Genomic DNA, 22,597 nt, shown 5'->3' on the forward strand with positions numbered 1-22,597 from the left:
CCCGCATCCTCTAAACTTACTACTGATGACTTTGCTACATTCTTTTGCACCAAAACTGCAAAAATCAGTGCTCAATTTGCTGCACCTACAACAAACACGCAAGGTACACCACCAACACCACACACACTCACCTCTTTTTCTCAGCTCTCTGAGTCTGAGGTGTCCAAACTGGTGCTATCTAGCCATGCAACCACCTGTCCACTCAATCCCATTCCCTCTCATCTCTTGCAAGCCATCTCTCCTGCAGTCATACCAACACTGACTCACATAATTAACACATCTCTTGACTCTGGTTTATTCCCCACTTCATTTAAGCAGGCTAGGGTAACCCCACTGCTAAAGAAACCCAACCTGGACCATATGCTACTTGAAAACTACAGACCAGTATCCCTGCTTCCATTCATGGCCAAGATTCTGGAGAAAGTAGTGTTCAATCAAGTCCTGGACTTTCTTACTCAAAACAATCTCATGGACAACAAGCAATCCGGCTTTAAGAAAGGCCACTCAACTGAGACTGCCCTGCTCTCGGTCGTGGAGGATCTCAGACTGGCTAAAGCAGACTCTAAATCATCAGTCCTTATTTTGCTGGACTTGTCAGCTGCTTTTGACACTGTCAACCACCAGATCCTGCTATCTACGCTCGAGTCACTGGGCGTTGCAGGCACTGTTATACAATGGTTCAGATCTTACCTCACTGACAGATCATTCAGGGTGTCTTGGAGGGGTGAGGTGTCCAACCTACAGCATCTAAACACTGGGGTACCTCAAGGCTCTGTTCTTGGGCCACTTCTCTTCTCCATCTACACATCATCTCTAGGACCAGTCATCCAGAGACATGGATTCTCCTACCACTGCTATGCTGATGATACCCAGCTATACCTCTCTTTTCATCCTGATGATCCCTCGGTTCCAGCTCGCATTTCAGCCTGCCTGTTGGATATTTCACACTGGATGAAAGATCATCATCTTCAGCTGAACCTCGCAAAAACGGAAATGCTTGTAGTTTCTGCCAACTCGACTCTACACCATAACTTTTCAATCCAGATGGATGGGGCAACCATTACTGCATCCAAAATGGTGAAAAGCCTTGGAGTAACGATTGATGACCAACTAAACTTCTCTGACCACATCTCTAGAACTGCTCGATCGTGCAGATTCGCACTCTATAACATCAGAAAGATCCAACCCTTCTTATCTGAACATGCAGCTCAACTCCTTGTTCAAGCTCTTGTTCTCTCCAAACTGGATTACTGTAACTCTCTACTAGCTGGGCTTCCAGCTAACTCTATCAAGCCTCTTCAACTGCTCCAGAATGCAGCAGCACGAGTGGTCTTCAATGAACCTAAACGAGCACATGTCACTCCGCTGCTAGTCCGTTTGCACTGGCTGCCAGTTGCTGCTCGCATCAAATTCAAAGCTCTGATGTTTGCCTACAAAGTGACTTCTGGCCTTGCTCCTTCTTATCTGCTCTCGCTTCTGCAGATCTATGTGCCCTCCAGAAACTTGCGTTCTGTGAATGAACGTCGCCTCGTGGTTCCATCCCATAGGGGGAAGAAATCACTTTCGCGAACGCTCACGCTCAATCTGCCCAGTTGGTGGAATGAACTCCCTAACTGCATCAGAACAGCAGAGTCACTCGCTACTTTCAAGAAACGACTAAAAACTCAACTATTTAGTCTCCACTACACTTCCTAATCTGTAATTGCCTCTCTGAATATCACACTAACTGTACAAAAAAAAAAAAAAACTAATACTACTAATACTTCCCTTCTTAGACTTTACAGACCTGAAACTTGCTTATAGCACTTATTCATTGTTGCTCTTGGTTGTGTAAATTGCTTCCTTGTCCTCATTTGTAAGTCGCTTTGGATAAAAGCGTCTGCTAAATGACTAAAAAAAAACAAAAAAAACTGTTTTTTACAAACCTTGTTCCATCTTCTATGTTTGTGCCAGGATACAATCTTCTTTTAATTTTAGATATGGGGAAAACTCCCCATCTCTCTAGCTTGCTTAAAATTTCTTCATCTGCTAGGTAAACAGGCAGATGCTTGAACGAAACAACATAGTCTCTGTTTTGTAACCTCCGTACTTCAGATTTCACTCCTTTAATTGTCAATCCATTGTCTATTAAAATTTCCGTGTCATCTTCAGTCTCCATTGTTACTTCATACTCCCTTTGTTTGTTTGGGTCTCACCGCCAGAATTCTTCCTGCTCCAATCAGCTCCGTGACTGCTTTGTTTATATCAAATCTTCTTGCATCTTTTACATTTTCTACTCCTACAGTTACTGTTGCTTCCTTTGTGCATACTCTTCTTTGTACCTCTTGCTTATCCTTACCTTTCTCACCTCTTCGTTGGCCGGGCTCTTCATTTTATTTATCTCTTTGTCTGTTGTCAAGTCCGTTTTCTTTATCTCTTCGTCTGTTATCCAGCCCATTTTCTTTATCCTTTCGTGCAAGTCCCTCCATTTCCATGTCGTTGCCGGGGAATCTGTCCATGATTAAAAATAAAACACACTACATAACCACCCTTCAGTCAACAAAATGCTGCTGTTAGGTGGTTTTTAAAGACAAAAAAGAAAACAAACAAACAAAAACAATCAAGCTCAAAAAACAAAAAGGTAGACAAACAAAATGGGGAGAGCCTTTCTCTCCTTACTGCTGCCAACTCACTTGCTGTTTGCTCTATAGCTCCCTCAGGGTGGTGTGGCCGTAAGCAATGACAGCTGTCAAGTGTTGGCTATTGAAACTAGGCGCAGCCCCAGGAGGCGAGCACAGCTTAGCTGCCTGCGGCGCCAATGAGCTGGACAGCCGGAGCTGGGCAAGCTGTGAAACACCAGATTCCATGTCACGGTACTGCGGTGTGGCTCCCAGGAGACAGCTCCTGCCAAGTTTGCATGTCAGGATGGTCGAGCGGTCTAAGGCGCTGCGTTCAGGTCGCAGTCTCCCCTGGAGGCGTGGGTTCGAATCCCACTTCTGACAAACCGAGCCTGTGGCAGTGCTTTAAGTCTTTAACTCTCTGCCCCCATGTCCGAATGATACAGTAACACTGACAAAGTGCCGCATCACGTGGGCTTTAATGCAAGTGCACTGAAAGGGGATCAAGAGAATTGTCCTGGGATGGCGTTGCTTTTTAAGGTTTGCAGGGCATTTTTTCGTCAAATCCTCGTACAACGTCAAGTCATGACATTTGACAGATCCATGCCCTTGTATCGTGGATCATCCAGTGAGCAGAGAGCCAATTGAGAATGTGCGTAAAAGCAAATCTGAATGTTTCCGCCCAGTCTCTAACAGGAGACCCTCCGCTTGTAAAGCCATCGTGAAAACCACAGGAGCCTCCGGTTAGGGTGAGAGCACTGTCTTGTGGTGCCAGCGTAAAGAGAGACGAAAAGTCACTTTCCACAATGTTTTCATTCAATGTTCTACGCTGGTGGAATCACCTTCCCATTCCCACTCGGATTACGGATACACTGGTGTCCTTCAAACGACAGCTAACACCCATCTCTTCAGAGTACACCCGAACCCTGGTGAATATCCCTCTCTATAAAGAAAACGAAACTCCTACTCCAGCACTAAATTCTCTGAGCACAAACAAATTACTTGTAATAAATAGCCCTTTTTCGTATGCATTGCCTCGTCTTGTTGAATACCTCCACTATTGTATGTCGCTTTGGACAAAGGGGTCCGCTAATTGTATGCTTCCGACCAGTTTCGAACAGGAGACCTTTAGCGTGTAATGCAAACATGATAAACACTACACTACGGAAACCAATAGGCCAGTGCTGCTTCAAGTATTTATAGTCTTTTTTTTATAGAGCTGTCTTGTAGGGTCTGCACCGTGAAGGGCCCGCAAACGCACTGGCCACCTGCTCATGCACGACACAAAGCTAAAAGAAATCAGATTCTACGCAAGTTTGCGACACCGCGAGGGGAGGTAAACACTGGGTTGAATTCAAACTTCTAGCCTCACACCGCTCTGCAGAAAGAATGTTTTCAGTGAACGTCAGTACTCAACAAAAGCCTGATTTGACAATTGTCATAAAAGCCAGAGGTTGTTTCCGCCCAGTTTCGAACTGGGGACCTTTCGCGTGTGAGGCGAACGTGATAACCACTACACTACGGAAACCTTCAGGCAAATCAGGCAGATAACCCTTTTTGATTGGGTGCCTGTCGACGATCATTGCTGGTGCGGCAGTGGATGCTATTATTTTCTCGCCAGAAGAAGAGCACTGTTTCTGCTCGGTTTCAAACCGAGGACCTTTCGCGTGTTAGGCGAACGTGATGATCACTACACTACAGAAACCCCACAAGTGCTTTCTCCAGCGAAGTTAGGCCTGCAAGGATAAAACAAGGCGTACGCGTTGGTCAATCGAGCGGACAAAGCCAACTCAGCGTGACAAGCTCCCTGCAGGTATTAGGGCCAATTTACAATCCGGGCCCCACACCGCTGTACAGGTCCTTGCGAAATGTCCCCTTTCGTCACATTTGAAGCACCTGAATTCTGGGCGTTCCTTCATCACATTTTCTGAGCTCATGCATAGTCGACAGGTTTTTACCTGATTGGTGTGCATGACTCTAAAGTGCTGTGGCCCTTCCGCCGTCTCGATTTTGGTACTGTATGGTAAGGAGACCATCTCTTCCGGAAATCTGTTTTTTACAAACCTTGTTCCATCTTCTATGTTTGTGCCAGGATACAATCTTCTTTTAATTTTAGATATGGGGAAAACTCCCCATCTCTCTAGCTTGCTTAAAATTTCTTCATCTGCTAGGTAAACAGGCAGATGCTTGAACGAAACAACATAGTCTCTGTTTTGTAACCTCCGTACTTCAGATTTCACTCCTTTAATTGTCAATCCATTGTCTATTAAAATTTCCGTGTCATCTTCAGTCTCCATTGTTACTTCATACTCCCTTTGTTTGTTTGGGTCTCACCGACAGAATTCTTCCTGCTCCAATCAGCTCCGTGACTGCTTTGTTTATATCAAATCTTCTTGCATCTTTTACATTTTCTACTCCTACAGTTACTGTTGTTTCCTTTGTGCATACTCTTCTTTGTACCTCTTGCTTATCCTTACCTTTCTCACCTCTTCGTTGGCCGGGCTCTTCATTTTATTTATCTCTTTGTCTGTTGTCAAGTCCGTTTTCTTTATCTCTTCGTCTGTTATCCAGCCCATTTTCTTTATCCTTTCGTCCCTCCATTTCCATGTCGTTGCCGGGGAATCTGTCCATGATTAAAAATAAAACACACTACATAACCACCCTTCAGTCAGCAAAATGCTGCTGTTAGGTGGTTTTTAAAGACAAAAAAGAAAACAAACAAACAAAAACACTCAAGGTCAAAAAACAAAAAGGTAGACAAACAAAATGGGGAGAGCCTTTCTCTCCTTACTGCTGCCAACTCACTTCCTGTTTGCTCTATAGCTCCCTCAGGGTGGTGTGGCCGTAAGCAATGACAGCTGTCAAGTGTTGGCTATTGAAACTAGGCGCAGCCCCAGGAGGCGAGCACAGATCCATGCCCTTGTATCGTGGATCATCCAGTGAGCAGAGAGCCAATTGAGAATGTGCGTAAAAGCAAATCTGAATGTTTCCGCCCAGTCTCTAACAGGAGACCCTCCGCTTGTAAAGCCATCGTGAAAACCACAGGAGCCTCCGGTTAGGGTGAGAGCACTGTCTTGTGGTGCCAGCGTAAAGAGAGACGTAAAGTCACTTTCCACAATGTTTTCATTCAATGTTCTACGCTGGTGGAATCACCTTCCCATTCCCACTCAGATTACGGATACACTGGTGTCCTTCAAACGACAGCTAACACCCATCTCTTCAAAGTACACCCGAACCCCGGTGAATATCCCTCTCTCTAAAGAAAACGAAACTCCTACTCCAGCACTAAATTCTCTGAGCACAAACAAATTACTTGGAATAAATAGCCCTTTTTCGTATGCATTGCCTCGTCTTGTTGAATACCTCCACTATTGTATGTCGCTTTGGACAAAGGGGTCCGCTAAATGTATGCTTCCGACCAGTTTCGAACAGGAGACCTTTAGCGTGTAATGCAAACATGATAAACACTACACTACGGAAACCAATAGGCCAGTGCTGCTTCAAGTATTTATAGTCTTTTTTTTAGAGCTGTCTTGTACGGTCTGCACCGTGAAGGGCCAGCAAACGCACTGGCCACCTGCTCATGCACGACACAAAGCTAAAAGAAATCAGATTCTACGCAAGTTTGCGACACCGCGAGGGGAGGTAAACACTGGGTTGAATTCAAACTTCTAGCCTCACACCGCTCTGCAGAAAGAATGTATTCAGTGAACGTCAGTACTCAACAGAAGCCTGATTTGACAATTGTCATAAAAGCCAGAGGTTGTTTCCGCCCAGTTTCGAACTGGTGACCTTTCGCGTGTGAGGCGAACGTGATAACCACTACACTACGGAAACCTTCAGGCAAATCAGGCAGATAACCCTTTTTGATTGGGTGCCTGTCGACGATCATTGCTGGTGCGGCAGTGGATGCTATTATTTTCTCGCCAAAACAAGAGCACTGTTTCTGCTCGGTTTCGAACCGAGGACCTTTCGCGTGTTAGGCGAACGTGATGACCACTACACTACAGAAACCCCACAAGTGCTTTCACCAGCGAAGTTAGGCCTGCAAGGATAAAACAAGGCGTACGCGTTGGTCAATCGAGCGGACAAAGCCAACTCAGCGTGACAAGCTCCCTGCAGGTATTAGGGCCAATTTACAATCCGGGCCCCACACCGCTGTACAGGTCCTTGCGAAATGTCCCCTTTCGTCACATTTGAAGCACCTGAATTCTGGGCGTTCCTTCATCACATGTTCTGAGCTCATGCATAGTCGACAGGTTTTTACCTGATTGGTGTGCATGACTCTAAAGTGCTGTGGCCCTTCCGCCGTCTTGATCACAAGTTTTTGGATTTGTCAGGGAAACCAGAGCACCCAGAGGAAACCCACACGAACATGGGGAGAACATGCAAACTCCACACAGAAACACCAACTGACCCATCTTAGGCTCGAACTTGTGACCTTCTTGCTGGGAGGCGAATATGCTACCCACTGCACCACCATGCAGCCACCATATACATTCTTTTTCTAAAATGTATATATATTTTAAGTCTCAGCTCTGCAATTTAACTATTTTTGTGGCAAATATTTTTTTCATTATCTTTCAAACAGTAGGCGAAAAAAAAACTAATTTTAGAATAACAATTAAATTGCCGGCAATGTGGTGGCGCTGAGGGTAGAATGTTCGCCTCACAGTTAGAAATTCGTTGGTTCGAGCCTCAGCTAGGTCAGGTGGCATTTCTGTGTGGAGTTTGCATGTTCTCGCTGTGTTTGTGTGGGTGTCCTCTGGGTGCTCTGGTTTCCTCCACAAATCCAAAGACATGTGGTACAGGTAAATTGAGTAGGCTCAAATATATATATGTGTGTGTGTTTGGATGTTTCCCAGTGATGCATTGCAGCTGGAAGGGCATCTGTTGTGTAAAACATGGATGGTGCTGGATAAGCTCTTGGGTTATTCCATTGTAGCAACTCCAGACTAATAAAGGGACTAAGCTGAAAAGAAAATTAATGAATTTAGTCGGAATTTAAAGGTTTTTGCATCTGATTTCAATATTATTATTTTTTTTTTGGCATTATAGGCTCAGCTTATTGTGCTGTAGGTTTTTGCTTCTACATTTTACCAACAGTAAACCGGAGCATTATTGAACAAAGAAACATACAAAAGAACCCTTCCTTTTCATTGATACAACATTTATGCAAAAATCTCCAAAAATGAGCTCTCTACACTTTTGAGCGAACTCTGTTCATTTTCCTGGTGTGAAGCTGATTCTGTTAAGTTGCTCCCTGTTCGCAAAGTACAGCTCTGCAATTGCAGCGAGCTGGGCCACTGCATTTTGAGAGACACCTTCTCTCTGGAACGCTCTGGTCATGGTTGCTCCACGTCTTGTCAGCTTTAAAAGCCTTTTGTAGCATGTATGACATCACAAACATTATTAGCTGAAAAACTATTTAAAACAATTAATACCTTTATGACCAAATAATTACAATGCAACCACCTATCGTTAGCCTAATGAGCACATAAAATTATATAAGTATCAAATGCACATTTGTTTGTGTGTGTGTGTGTGAGTGAAAGACAGCATGTAGTAGTGTGTGTAAGAGAGAGAGCCAGTACATGTTTATGAGAAAGCATGTAGAAGTGTGTGTGTGAGAGAGAGCTTATCTTTGTGAATGAGAGCTTGTACATGTGTCTGTGAGATGTCGATGTGTTTGAGTTGGCAACATTGTATCATTTACAGTCATGCTAAAAAAGTATTTCTGAATTGAATTGAGATAGAATGTAAGTGTGTGAGAGAGAGCATGTACAAGAGTGAGTGTGTTAGTGAGAGTGTGTACAAGTGTGTGTGTGTGTGTGTGAGTGAGACTAGTTAGTTAGTGTTGTGCTGAAATTTGATATGTCCTGAAAACTTGTCAGACCAAACAGTTATTTACTTCTTGGTTTTATTTATTTAATAAATGTATATGGTATTTAAGCAAAGTTTTAGGGGAACTGGATATAATTATAAAGAATAATATTTTGTACATAATATAATCAATTTTATTTTAAAATTTTATTTTAAATAATAATAGGCCTACACACACACACACACACAGTCTAAAAATTGAATATTAAGCATGTAATATACACCCAGTCTAAAGCATGAAGTTTCCAGAAGCACTCAAACTGCTCAAGGCTGGGCTAATGCTGAGGTTTCATCTTTGGGTAGAGACTCAATAATATCCATCTGCACAGTGTGACATCACATTCGACCGGCGCGTGCGTGTGTGTGTGTGGCTTTTTTTCTGTGTTAGTGGGCGAGGCCGCAGGTTTCAAATCTCCCGGGTTTGCGCACGCAACTACTTGTGTTTCGTAGATACAACATCATGAAACATCTAATGACTCGTTATCAAGACGACTCATTTGAAGCACTATGAGTCGACTCTTTTATAGATGAATCAACAGTTTTAAACACTGTACACTTACAGATTTAAGCCTTAGCTGGATATTTCACTTCACTTAGAGCTGTGTTACACACTACATGGAAGGGTATTTTCAAAAACCCATAATATGGACTCTTTAACAAAATAAATACACTATTTAAATAAAATAGAAATCAACAAGTGAAATAGAAGAAACTGTAGAACTGTTATGGTTATAAACTATATAAATACACACACATGTGAGGGTCCATCTATTAGTCCCATGACGGAACTAACAGCATGGGTGAAGGTCAAATGCGTGTAAATCTTTTAGCACATGTGAAAAGAAATATTTTTGTTCGTTATAATTTATTTTAATTTGTTTCTAGCTCTGAATTTTAATCCGACTCCAATTTATAATAATTTTAGAGTTAGATTAATCTAATTCAAGCTGATTACCTTATAGGTTGTGATTTTAGACTGATTAACCTAAAAAATCCTTATATTCAATTAATGTTTCATCGTTTACTCAAAGTCAATTAGAGTCAGTATGCTGGCCAGTTTCATCTGCTCACGGACACATCTTTTCCAGTTCTGATTCTTAGCAGATAAGCTAATTTCCTTTAAGTAATAATAGGCCGCCCCATGCTTGCTCATACTTAAAGAAAGTTTGATTTAGCCCCTAGATGATATCATCAGTGATTGTCAGAAATCAACAGGTCTCTAATGCTGTGCCCATGCTCCATCCATTGCGCCTAAATAGATGACTAATCCTGTTTGTAGGCTGCGGAAACATCAGCCTAAACAGTCTACTACATTTAAATGATTTCAGGAGATATTAGAGTTAAACAAGAATTTGACATTTATTTGTCAGGAAAAGATTTTCCATTGCAGTTCACATAATTAAACCAAATAAGCCAATCAAGATTGTACAACATCAATTACTCAAATATACATTTAAGAGTTAAAGAGGAATACCTGACCATGTAGAAATACATTGCAGCATATAAATCCTGATGCAGAGCTCTGAGACTCACAACCTGCAATGGGGTATCCTGTATACTGGATCACACGGACACTTCTGCATACTTTGCCCAAATACTCAAATCATCATAAATTCAAGACAATAAAAGCTTCACCAAGACTCTTGCCTGGTCATGAGTTGATGCAAAGACAATTTTCCTTGTAGTGGAGCATCTGGCAAAGATCTTTCCAAAGTCAAAACCCAAATTAACTGATATAAAGGAGATTGCAAAATATTACAGTGAAATTAAGACCACTTTATCAATCACACAGAGACATTTAAAATCACACCAAACATGAATATAAAGCCACAAGATACACCATATTAAAAACTTAAACATTATGTGTGAAATGTGAGTGAGCTGCTCTGGTGGAGAAGGTAAAGTCCAGGGCAAAGAGGGGGGCTCAGGATGAACAACTGGTTTTCTAGCTGATCTTCTTCTCACATTAGAAAGTTTATTGTTTTAGTGACTGACCATTCTCATGCTCTTGAGAGAGAGGTTTCCGGGCACTTTGTGTCAAGATGATTGATTGTTATTACCCTCATAAAAATATTCCCCCCCTCCCTCCCCCTTCCCTCCCACCCTCGCGTGTCCCAAATCTGGACACTTGGACACCTGGCCATCTGACCCCTAATTCACCCCGCTCTGAACTAGGGATGTTTTTGATATCAAAATACAAATTGATATCGTAGCGGGGGAAAAAGGCGTTGTTATTAGTGACATTGTGACGGTTTTTTTTGTGTGTGTATTGGGCAGTTATGTGCTTTAAACATTTAAATGTGTATATGTTTAGAAAGAGGGGAAAAAGGTTGCTTTTATTTCAAGAAAAGGTGTACATTTTCACATGAAAGTTTTTTGACATGTTAAAATCCGACAGTTTGTTTCGTTTTTCTTTCTTTCTTGTTAAGTTCAGTTAAAAAGTGTTAAAACGTATTATTTAAAAAACAAAAAAACAAAACGATGTTAGAATTAAACTGTTAGTAGAGTAAATAATGTTAGTAAGAGTATTTGTTAAAGAAGAAACGGAGATGTATCTTACGGAGACTCGGGGAGCGAAATCCGTGTTTATTCCGTGTCTCTCTCTCCCTCCGGAGAGGGAAGCTGTCAAAAAAGCGGGTGTGAAAACTCCGTGCGCGCGCGCGCATACATAGACCCTTAACTTACACAGCCAGATTTGAGATAGACTTTAAACAGTTTGAAACAAGTAAAAAAGTTATTTTTTAAAAAGTTAAGAAAAATAATTAAATAAAGAAAATAAATAAATTCTTAAACGTAATGAAAACACATTTTAAGTTTTAAAAATGAGTAGAATAGTTTTAAACAAAACGACAGCTTGTAGCCTAAGTACTGCAAGTGAAATGTTTTTTAAAAAAGTAAGTATATGTTAAGAAAACGAAGTAAGTTAGGAAAAAAAAGATTAAGTTGATCTTACGGAATATCCGGACTTAGATCCTCACTTGTTGCCTGTTAGAGAAGAAATGATGACAAAACTAGTCTAAGACACCGCCCCCCAAACCCCGCCTCTGTACCACCCTCAAAATCAAAATCTTATCCGAGAGCAGTGAAAAGTGCGACCGCTCTCTCCTGATGTCAAACACATAATGATTAAAACGTGAGAAACAATGAGACACACGTAACCCCGCCTCCAACTCCGCCTTTAACCACACCCCCAGATTCAGCCAGCCAATCACGAAAAGGCACAGCGGAGGGTCGAACATGATTGGTTCTATGTTAAAACCAACGCTGAAAAATAAAAATACAAAATGTTTTAAAACAATTTAACTAGTTAATAAAACATTTTAAACAAATAAATGTTTTTTCACAAATACTTGTTTACTAAGTTTTACGAAAATAATAGGCCTATGTTTGAAAATGATTTGATAACTATGATCATTTGAATTTATGTGATAAAAACAATATGATATTGTTATAAGAGATTAGATTGTTTTGTATGTTTTTTTATTTATTATTTAAATAAGTATGTGTTATTTTCATTTAACATTTTTATTTGTTTTGATAGAATGAAATATTATTTATTTTGTAACAGTTTAAAAAGTGAATCTCCCTATTTATTCTTAGACGGACATACAGGCAAACGCACACACGCACGCACTTTCTGTTATCAGTCTAATACCAGATTCTCTAAACCTAATTTAAACAGGAATGTTGGGTGTTTTACAACAGGGTGTCTTGCATCTCTAACAAAGATCCATGTGGTAGGGTCAGAAAAAATGTTTGGCATAGAAAGAAAAAAAACCTCAGTAATAGTAAATTATCTGTGTTTTTTCCTTTTAAATGTTTATTTTCTGATCTGATACCATATTCTAAATATAATTCCACCATGAGTAAAACATTTTCTCATTAGGAATACATAAATTATATTGTTTTTTTAAACATCATTTATTTGTTTGTGTGTTTGTTTTTTGCAAATAAGTTACTAAGTAAATCTAAGTTTTGATCAAGTTTCTAGCTGTGCAAACAAAGTTACAAGCTAACTTTGTCTAATACAAACTATGTTACCACTTCACTACTAATGTGTATTATAAAAGCAAATGCATAAATCTAAGTTAGTAAACAGTTAAACACAGATATAGTTACATCAATAATTAAACTATTCAATCTCATATAAGTCTAAAACATGAAGACTATGTTTTATAAATGTATTCATTAACTTTGGCAAAGTAGTCATATTTTTTCATTTTTTAGTTAGTATTATTTAATAAGACTATCAACTGTTTTTAACTTTGAAAACCCCCACATTCCCCAACATTCACACCCCCCTCACAGCACACACACACCAAATGCACGCACACACACACACACACACACACACACACACACACACACGCACACCCACCCCCCCCACCCCCCCCCCCCGCGCATGAGCACTCTCTGTTATCAGTCTAATACCAGATTCTCCAAACCTAATTTAAAAAAACAGGAAGATTGGGTGTTTTACAACAGGGTGTCTGCCACATCTAACAAGATCCATGTGGCAGGGTCAGAAAAAGGTTTGACACAGAAAAAAACTCAGTAATAGTAAATTATCTGTGTTTTTTTTTTTCCTTTTAAATTTTTATTTACTGATCTTATACCAAATTCTAAATATAATTTTCTCATTAGGAATACATAAATTATATTGTTTTAAACATCATTTGTTTGTTTGTGTGTTTGTTTTTTGCTAAATAAGTTACTAAGTAAATCTAAGTTTTGATCAAGTTTCTAGCTGTGCAAACAAAGTTACAAGCTAACTTTGTCTAATGTAAATACAAACTATGTTACCACTTCACTACTAATGTGTATTATAAAAGCAAATGCATAAATCTAAGTTAGTAAACAGTTAAACACAGATATAGTTACATCAATAATTAAACTATTCAATCTCATATAAGTCTAAAACATGAAGACTATGTTCATAAATGTATTCATTAACTTTGGTAAAGTAGTCATATCCTTATTTCATTTTTAGTTAGTATTATTTAAAAAACTCTCAACTTTTTTTAAAATTTGAAAAACCCCACATTACCCAACATTCACACCCCCCTCACAGCCCACACCAAATGCACACACACACACACACACACACACACACACACACACACACACACACACACACACACACACACACACACACACACATTTTACTCCAGATACAAGCTGAGGTATTTACAATAGGTGTCTGGCAAATTACACACCCCCATCCCCAGAGAACTCTTTTTTTTCCACACATCGACAACTTTTTGACTTTGTTTAAACTTTGTATTAAATAAAATTGATGATATTGTTAGAATATAAAACAAAAAGAATTAATAAACTGTTTTAAAAACACATGTTCACGTATGTGTAAACACAACACACACACACACACACACACACACACACATACATTTTAAAATAATAAAAAATAAATAATCTATAATATTTAAACAAATTCTATTACGTTTTGAATGTTTTAAATGACCGTGTAAAAATAAATCTAAACTACATTCATAAATGTAATATATATATATACATATAAATAATGTATATGTAAGTTTTACATCATGTACTGTGCTTTATTAACTGAATTTGCATAAACAGCAACCCCTGCCGTTTTTACAACGGGGGAAGACAACCTCCAAATCATCATCCTTAAATTGAGCAGAAAATGTTTTAGTTTTTCATACTGCATTTGTCTTCGACTTTAAAACGCATTGAATCCTTTTTTTCAACTCTGTTGAATTTACTCAACGATGGCTGCCAACTTTGAAAGTAGGTCCACTTTTCTATTTCTATTTTATGTTAATTACATTTAGCTTTTTAATTTCATTAAATTACGATTATTCTTTTAATTCATTATTTTTTCTTTCTAGCTCCAATTGAATTTGATTCCAATCTCGATTTTGGTATCGAATTGGATATGATCCTGGAAACAATTTGTAAGTGGATTCTTTATTTTATTTTATTTTATATATATATTTATTGTCTGTTTTTAGTTTTTATGTATAAATTATTATTGCATGAATGTTAAATATATTTTGTTTTTTCCATTTTATCTTATGGTATTACTAGTTGATGAAGGCCAACTGTTTAGCTGTGATGAGCCACCAACTACGTCACAGGCTGTAATAGATACAGATTTGGTAGAGGTTGTGGTGGTCAGCGAATCAGCCGCTGAGACGTCAGAGACTTCGTCGCGATCTGTTGCCACACAGACAGAGGACGCGTCTTTTGAATTGAACACGGACGAGACAACATCTCCGAGGTCTGGACACGCTGACGGGTCAACCACTGGATATGGTCTTGGCCAGAATAAGAAAATACTTTCAAAACCTGACAACGATTCTGACGAAGAGAAAGGTATGTATTAAATATTCATTATGATTTATCATTTTTATAATTGTATCATACGATAGGTAATTTATATATTTTTTTTTCTTTTAGAACAAAATTACGAATCCAAAGGAGCAGATCTCTGGCATGAGAATGAAGAGAATGTGATAGAAGGAGCATATGATGAAGAGTCTTGTGATATTGAAAAACACGTACCAGGAGAAATTTTAGATTTATTTAGACCGAGAGATCTAGCACATTTGAACTATGAAATTATGTGCCGGGCAAACCGTAACTTTGAACGAGTTTTACGATTGAATTCAGCGGCGCTGACCTTCGAAGAAACCACTGATGCTGTGAGAACTGGTCAGGATCTGGTTATAAACATTTTACAGAGTGTTGTCAACTTCCAACATCAGAATGCAGAAGTTCTAGCACAGAGCGCCTTATTTTGGAGGAGCTGTCACGAGGAAAACCAACAACGGTTTCAAGATTTTTTTCAGTACATTTTCGGTGTACCAGAAAAGGTAGAGGAACACAGAAACGAATTACGGCTACTTGTTAACGGGGTCACCCTTCTAGGTGAGAGATTAAATGTTATCCAACGTATGACAAGTGACATGTACAAGATACTTACAAAATAACAATAATTATACCATTTGTATGTATGTATGCTTTTTTCTATTTTCTGTTATTCGATTTTTTTTATTGTTTGATTATTGTGTGATTATTTGATGTTATAGTTTTTCTTTTGAACTTATTCCCAATTAGTCTATTTTTATTATCGTATTATTACGTTTATTGATTGTATTCATCTGTTGTATATTTCTGGGTGAAAACACTTTTGTTTTGTTTGTTACTTAAACCTTGGAATCTTTTTTTCAAATAAATTTCAAAATGGGTACTAAAAGATGTCAAACTGATTTAAATGATAATGATGATGATGGTACACAGAGAGCAGCTAGACTCCGATATGATAATGAAAGCAATATTGAACATTTACAAAGGTTAATAAATAATCAGTTAGAAATGTTACAACCTCAAGATCTTAACATCACTGATCAAATTCAGAATTTCATAAATGACCAATTAGAATGGTTAGAAATCCCTAACAATGCTGTACAAGTTGGACAAGGTCCCAACGATCGGTTTAATTATGATCCATCGCTACCTCAGATGGGGTTAAACCAAATTGAAATCGATAGATTAATTACAGATGGTGGTAGTGTTGGTGGTTTTAGAGTTACCCCAAGACTAAATTTTAATGCTCTAGAAATTCACAGAACACTTAATTTTCGTGATATTATCACAGACAATCTAGCAGCATACAATATTCTTTTTACAGATATTTTAAATGAGATTGTAACGTTTTCTAGATTATTGGCTGGGCAGAATGGATTTATTAATATATCTCTGAGGGGGCATGATTTACCTTCTGATATTAACTATGTACTAAGTCCAGAAAATGACTACAGTGTTGAATCATTTGCTGATGAAATAGAAAAAACTCTCCAAAGTAATATAGACATACCGGTAGACGCACCGTTAGAGTTGTCCGTCTCAATTGTCAGAAACAGATACGGTGGTGTACGTAGAAAATTAACTGATTTGGTACATAATGATGTTATCAGAAAAAATAAAATGAATCTATTTTGTCCCATAAACATCACAAACAACATTTGCTTTAGCATGTGTCTAGCTTATTTCTTAAACCCACAAGCTCCCGAAAACGAGCTGATAACACAAGCGACAGACATTCACACCTCTGCGGGGTTTGGCATACAAGACCAAATAGCGTTCAGTGATATTATTAAATTTGAAGACCATCTCAATGTTAAAATCGTTGTTTTTCATCGCTCTGTTAGCGGTAAACTAGAGATTTACAAAAACAGTGACAATTTGCACCCTAGAACAGTACATCTGTATCTATTCGATAATCACTACTATATGATAAAGAAATTGAATAGTTTCATAGGAACATCCTATGTATGTGATTTTTGTTTTCATGGTTATAAAGACAAAAGAGAACACAAATGTAAATTCATGTGTAACATGCAATAACCCCGAATGTGTTAGTTTCAGTAAATCGAAAAAAACATTCAGGTGCTTGGACTGCTCTAGATTGTGTAAATCGGATTTTTGCTATGAGATGCATAAACAAAAGACAGCCGATGGTCGACGATCACAGTGTGAACTGATAAAATTTTGTGACAAATGCCACAGAGTTTACAGAGCCAAATTATCTGGGGGTAAATTAATCCAGCACAAATGCGCGCCAACACGTTGTATTCATTGTAATGAATTTATAATGAACGATGACGAACATAATTGCTATATTCAACCTATCGAACTGGATGAAATAAGTGAGAAATATGTATTTTATGATTTTGAAACCATGTATGAAAATGGACGACACATCGCAAACTTTGTTTGTGCAATCACGTACGACGGTGAAGAATTTACAGCCGAAGGCTTGGACTGCGTTGAGCGTCTAGTGAAGTATTTTAGACGACCGAAATACGCAAACTACACATTTATAGCACACAATGCTTCAGGCTTTGACTCTTATATTTTATTGGAATATTTCTCCAGCGTCGGTCTTGCACCCGAAATTATAATGAGAGGGGGTAGACTAATTTTTATTTATGATAAAGCATTCAAAATCAGATTCATAGACAGCTATAACTTTCTAGCTATGAAACTATCAAAAACAACCGCTGCTTTCAATCTTACTACAACTGAAAAAGGGTTTTTCCCACACAAATTCAATAGATTAGAAAATGTGAATTATGTTGGCCCCTATCCACCAAAATGTTATTATGATTATGACATGATGAGTGCGGACGATCAAGCTAAATTTGACTCGTGGTACAATGAAGTGTGTGGTCAAATATTTGATTTCAAAAAAGAGATCGCGCTGTACTGCAGAAACGATGTGGTTTTACTGCGAGAAGCGTGTATGAAATTCAGAGAAACATTGTTAGAATGTACCGGAATTTACCCGTTTTCAACTAATACACTCCCTAGCTGCGCTATGAAAATCTATAAAACAAAATTTTTGACAAGAGACACAATAGCTTTAACACACGACAAAGCTTACATTAACCAGTTCGTCTTTTTCAAATGAATCAATTGAATGGTTGGAATACATTAGTAAAACCAGAGGTGTTGATGTTCCGCATGCGTTAAACATAGACGAAATTCAATTCGGACCATACTTTTTGGATGGATTTTATGAGAAAGATGGTGTTAAAATTGCGTTAGAATATCTAGCTTGTTACTTTCACGGCCATTGTTGTAAATTTAACCCACACGACTGACACCCTTTTATTAAAAAAGCTACATTCGCAACACTCCTGATCATAAACTGGAAACATTAGAAAAAAATTCATGGCTTGAATGTTGAATACATCTGGGGGTGTGAATGGGCAGACGCTAAGAACAATGACCCTGCTGTGATAACCTTTATGCAAACCTACAGCGCTACCAAGCGGCTTAACCCGAGAGATGCACTTTTTGGCGGTAGGACTAACGCGTTAAAGTTACATCATAAAACTGAATATGACGAGACGATCAAATACGTCGATTTCGTCTCTCTATATCCGAGCATGCAAACAAAGAGACAATTTCCGATTGGACATCCAACAATAATTTTAAAAGACTTTGAACCGATTGAAAATTATTTCGGGATTGTCAAGGCATCAGTTTTACCACCACGGGGTTTATTTCATCCAGTTTTACCTATGAGGTGTAATAAGAAATTAATGTTTCCTCTGTGTCGAACTTGTGCTGAAAAACAACTTGAAGAAAGTTGTACACACACTGACGAAGAACGTGCGTTACATGGAACGTGGGTTACTGCGGAGCTACACCAAGCCATTCAGAAAGGCTATAGAGTGATTAAAATTGATGAAGTGTGGCATTTTCCAGAAAAATCAGACACGTTATTCAGTGATTATGTGAATACATTCCTAAAAATCAAACAAGAAGCATCTGGCTTCCCCCCAAATGTAGTGACGGAGGAAGAAAAAAAAAAATTTTGTCGAAAATTTTTTTGAAAAAGAGAGAGTCGAGCTTGAACTTGAAAAAATATGTCTAAATCATGCACGTAGATCAGTATCGAAGCTGTTTTTGAACAGCTTGTGGGGGAGGTTCGCCATTAAATCTAATTTTACATATTCAGAATTAATAAGAGATCCTGAACAATTTGCCAGATTCATATTTGGAAACGGTCGCATAGTGAAACATTTCTCATTTGTTTCAGATTCAGTCGCATTGATCCAGTGGTGCTATCCAGATGATGTGCCTTGTCAAACAAAAGATGTTAATGTATTCATAGGTTGTTTTGTTACAGCCTACGGGCGTTTGGAGTTATATAAACAACTCGATAAATTAGGTGAACGTGTACTATACACTGATACAGATAGTATTATATATGTATCAAAACCCAATGAATGGCAACCTGAAACAGGTGTCTTCCTGGGTGATCTATCTGATGAAGTGGGTCCAGATGATTCAATTTGTGAGTTTTCTGCATCCGGTCCTAAAACGTATGGATACAGAACTGTTAAGGGAAAAGTATGTCTTAAGGCTAAAGGAATCACCCTGAATGCTGAAAACGTTAAGCAGATTACGTTAAAAAATCTGATGAGTCTGGTAGAAAAATATACAACAGCGGGTGAAGTGTCACAGCTAGTAGCAATCACAAACACGATTGTTAGGGATAAAAAAAAGTTTACTTTGCACAACAGGTTATTAAAGAAAAGATTCCAAGTGGTTTACAACAAACGTGTTCTCTTACCCAATTACACCACATTACCATATGGGTACTAATGTTATGTACAATGCTTATGATGATGAAGATTTTTTTGATGTACGTTTGGAACACCCCTTTTCCTGTATTATTTCGGGGCCCAGTAACAGTGGTAAAACATTTTTTGTTAAAACGTTATTGCTTAACTCTGACAAAATGCTCAATGTGAAATTTGATAATGTGGATTTTGTGTATTCATGTTGGCAGAATATTTACAGTGAACTGATGTCATTGTATAATATAAAGTTTATTGAAGGTATTCCTGAGTCTTTGATTGATTTACTGCCTGCAAATAAAATTTCTTTACTGTTTTTTGATGATGTAATGGCTAAGTCATCTAATAATGAACAGGTTCAGAAAGCATTCACTCAACTTGTTCATCATAATTCTGTATCTGTCATATTAATCCTTCAGATTATTTTCTGTCAAGGCAAAGCCATCAGGACTATCAGCCTTAATGCCAACTATATAATTTTATTTAAAAACCCACGAGATAAAAATCAGATTGCAATTTTAGGTCGTCAAATGTACCCGCAGAGCGGGAAATTTTTCATGGAATGTTATGAGGATGCTACAAAAATACCATACGGTTATTTGCTAATAGACTTTAAAGCGAGAACACCAGAAAAGTTTCGCCTCAGAACATCTCTGCTTTCAGAGTATGCGGTTGTGTATGTGCAGAAAAAGAAAGCTCTGAAACGCGGTATTAGATAAGAAAATGAGTGTGAGACTTTGCAGAAATTTACCCCTTTTAAAACTATTATATAAAGCAACACCAAAGCAGCGACGTGCTATTTTACAATCATCCTTCGATGAGCTCATATTAACGCTTTGCGAAGTTGCTTTAAACGTACTACACGGGACTATACCTTTAACAGCTAACCAACATCAGAAACTCAAAAAGAGAAAAAAGGAGATTAAAATTACTGCCGATCAAAAAATCAATGTCAAGAAGAAAAGACGAATTTTAAACCAGCGAGGAGGTTTTCTACTACCTCTGTTAAGCGTGGCAATTCCATTTATTACAAGTTTGATAACATCAAGACAGTCCTGAGAAAATGGAATATGCAGAAAAGATGTTCCTAATTCCGCAAAACCAACTTGATAAAATACGAAGCGGGGAAACGCGTGAAAGTATTCAGCAGGTTGTTGAGAATGATTTAGACAAAGCTATAAGAAAAATATTACAAAGATCTGATCTGGGTATAGATGAAAAAGCTAAACTATACTCTAACATATTGCAACGATTTTTAATCTTGGTAAGAAAAGGTGATATGCATAACACAGGTATAACTCTAACTTTACCGCATCAAGAAAATCCACCTGTTGATGGACAAACACCTGCTCATGCACCTGTTCAGACACACGATGATGGTCAAGATGAAATCATGAATGAGGTGTTAAACAACGTACCGCAGAAGAGTTTTAAAAATATAAAATATATTTTGAATAAAATGTCTAACGCTAGACATTTAACTTCTTGGAACGAATCTGGAGAATTTATTCTTAAAGGACGTGTTATTTCAGGATCACACATGTTAGATCTGATTAGATGTATAACGGCTCCTAAAATCATTCGCCAAGACCGCAGACCTATTGGTTGGAATGAATTTCTCGAAGGTTTTGCTGCATTAAATATACCTTACTCGACTATTACCAACCCACATGTTAGAGGAATAATAGAATCTTATAAAAGAAACCCTATCACAGACACTGATGTTGCAACACCACCATCAACCTTACCGAAAAGATTTGAATATATACGAACCCACAGGGCTACATCACACTCATATGCGGCAAATGAAAATGTATTTCCTTCTCCATCTCCTGACAAAACTGCATGGTTATCTTTTTAACTGATGTTTGTGAACTAATGATTTTGTTGATTATTTTTTTCCACGTTAATAAAAAGAATAGAAACTGTATTTTGTGTTTGGTGTTTTCTTTATTCATACGAAATGACAAATACAATATGAGATAACATAAAGTGACTTCTTTTTTTTTCATCACACATGCATATATTTAAGAATAAGACAAAAACATTTTTCCAGTTTGAACACATGGAATACATTTAAATGTTTTATTGTTACAGGTCCTGGGTTTCAGTTTCTTCACAAAATGATCAACCATCTTATCATTTTTCATTAGATCATCATGATACAATTTAATAAAATTTTCATAATTATAACCCTTTGACATATGATACAGAAAAAACACAATGTTGTCCACAGGTGTCTGATGTAAAATCTTGCACCTGTTTGTTAGAGTATGTTATACGTATAGAATTTGTTTTTAGAAAGTTCCGGATTGATGTCGGGAAGCGCATGTTATCTGGACTGTTTCCAAAACTATCAAAAAAGCAACTTTCACCTTCCCGACTTACGTAGATAGCCAACCAATGTTCCCCGGGCATATTCGAAGGATCTGTATTTATTATAAGACTGTTATTAAAGACTGTTTTACCGGTCTAAAGTGAAGTTTTACAACAACTTTGCCGTAGGTAAAAGGTATTTCTTTGTTCTGATCGTCTTTGACCTCGATTGCTATTTCTGTTATATGTGATTTATTTACTGGAAGGTAATGAGGCTTTTCGTATCGAACATTAATAATATGATTGTATTCCCCTTGTATGTGCACACACACCTTAACAGTGGACGTACGAATCGCCAACTGATTGAAATTCTATTACATCAGAATATATATAAAATGAATAACATCCGGCTTTGATATCGCTTTGATGTGGTGCATACGTCACTACTGGTGCTCCGGCACCTCGATAATCTTTTGGGTCCTTTAAGGTTCCTAAAGATAGTCCTGGTTTTAACCCCAAAATGACAGCCAGTTTCCCATAAAATGTTAAAGATGTCTTAGGCGGAGCTTTTAGAAATATTTTGTTTTTAATATGATTATATCCAAGAGTGACCCGTGGTGGTAGAGTTGAATTTATTTCTCTAATTAGAAATAACACATC

The 22,597-nt window shown here is 38.1% G+C and overlaps 1 protein-coding gene and 5 non-coding genes across 7 annotated transcripts in view; 2 read left to right on the plus strand and 4 right to left on the minus strand.

Annotated features, from left to right (window-relative positions):
* LOC137491103 (uncharacterized) overlaps positions 1-22,597 on the plus strand; it is a 1,183,352-nt gene that overhangs the window by 1,051,362 nt on the left and 109,393 nt on the right. The gene's annotated exons all lie outside the window — the stretch shown is intronic.
* trnal-cag (transfer RNA leucine (anticodon CAG)) lies at positions 2,899-2,981 on the plus strand. The gene has a single exon. It is a non-coding gene; the product is annotated as a tRNA-Leu (tRNA).
* trnav-cac (transfer RNA valine (anticodon CAC)) lies at positions 4,053-4,125 on the minus strand. Its single transcript has one exon. It is a non-coding gene; the product is annotated as a tRNA-Val (tRNA).
* On the minus strand, positions 4,230-4,302 carry trnav-aac (transfer RNA valine (anticodon AAC)). Its single transcript has one exon. It is a non-coding gene; the product is annotated as a tRNA-Val (tRNA).
* trnav-cac (transfer RNA valine (anticodon CAC)) lies at positions 6,362-6,434 on the minus strand. The gene has a single exon. It is a non-coding gene; the product is annotated as a tRNA-Val (tRNA).
* On the minus strand, positions 6,539-6,611 carry trnav-aac (transfer RNA valine (anticodon AAC)). The gene has a single exon. It is a non-coding gene; the product is annotated as a tRNA-Val (tRNA).

This window comes from Danio rerio, chromosome 4 (genome assembly GCF_049306965.1).
Source record: "Danio rerio strain Tuebingen ecotype United States chromosome 4, GRCz12tu, whole genome shotgun sequence".
NCBI lineage: Eukaryota > Metazoa > Chordata > Actinopteri > Cypriniformes > Danionidae > Danio > Danio rerio.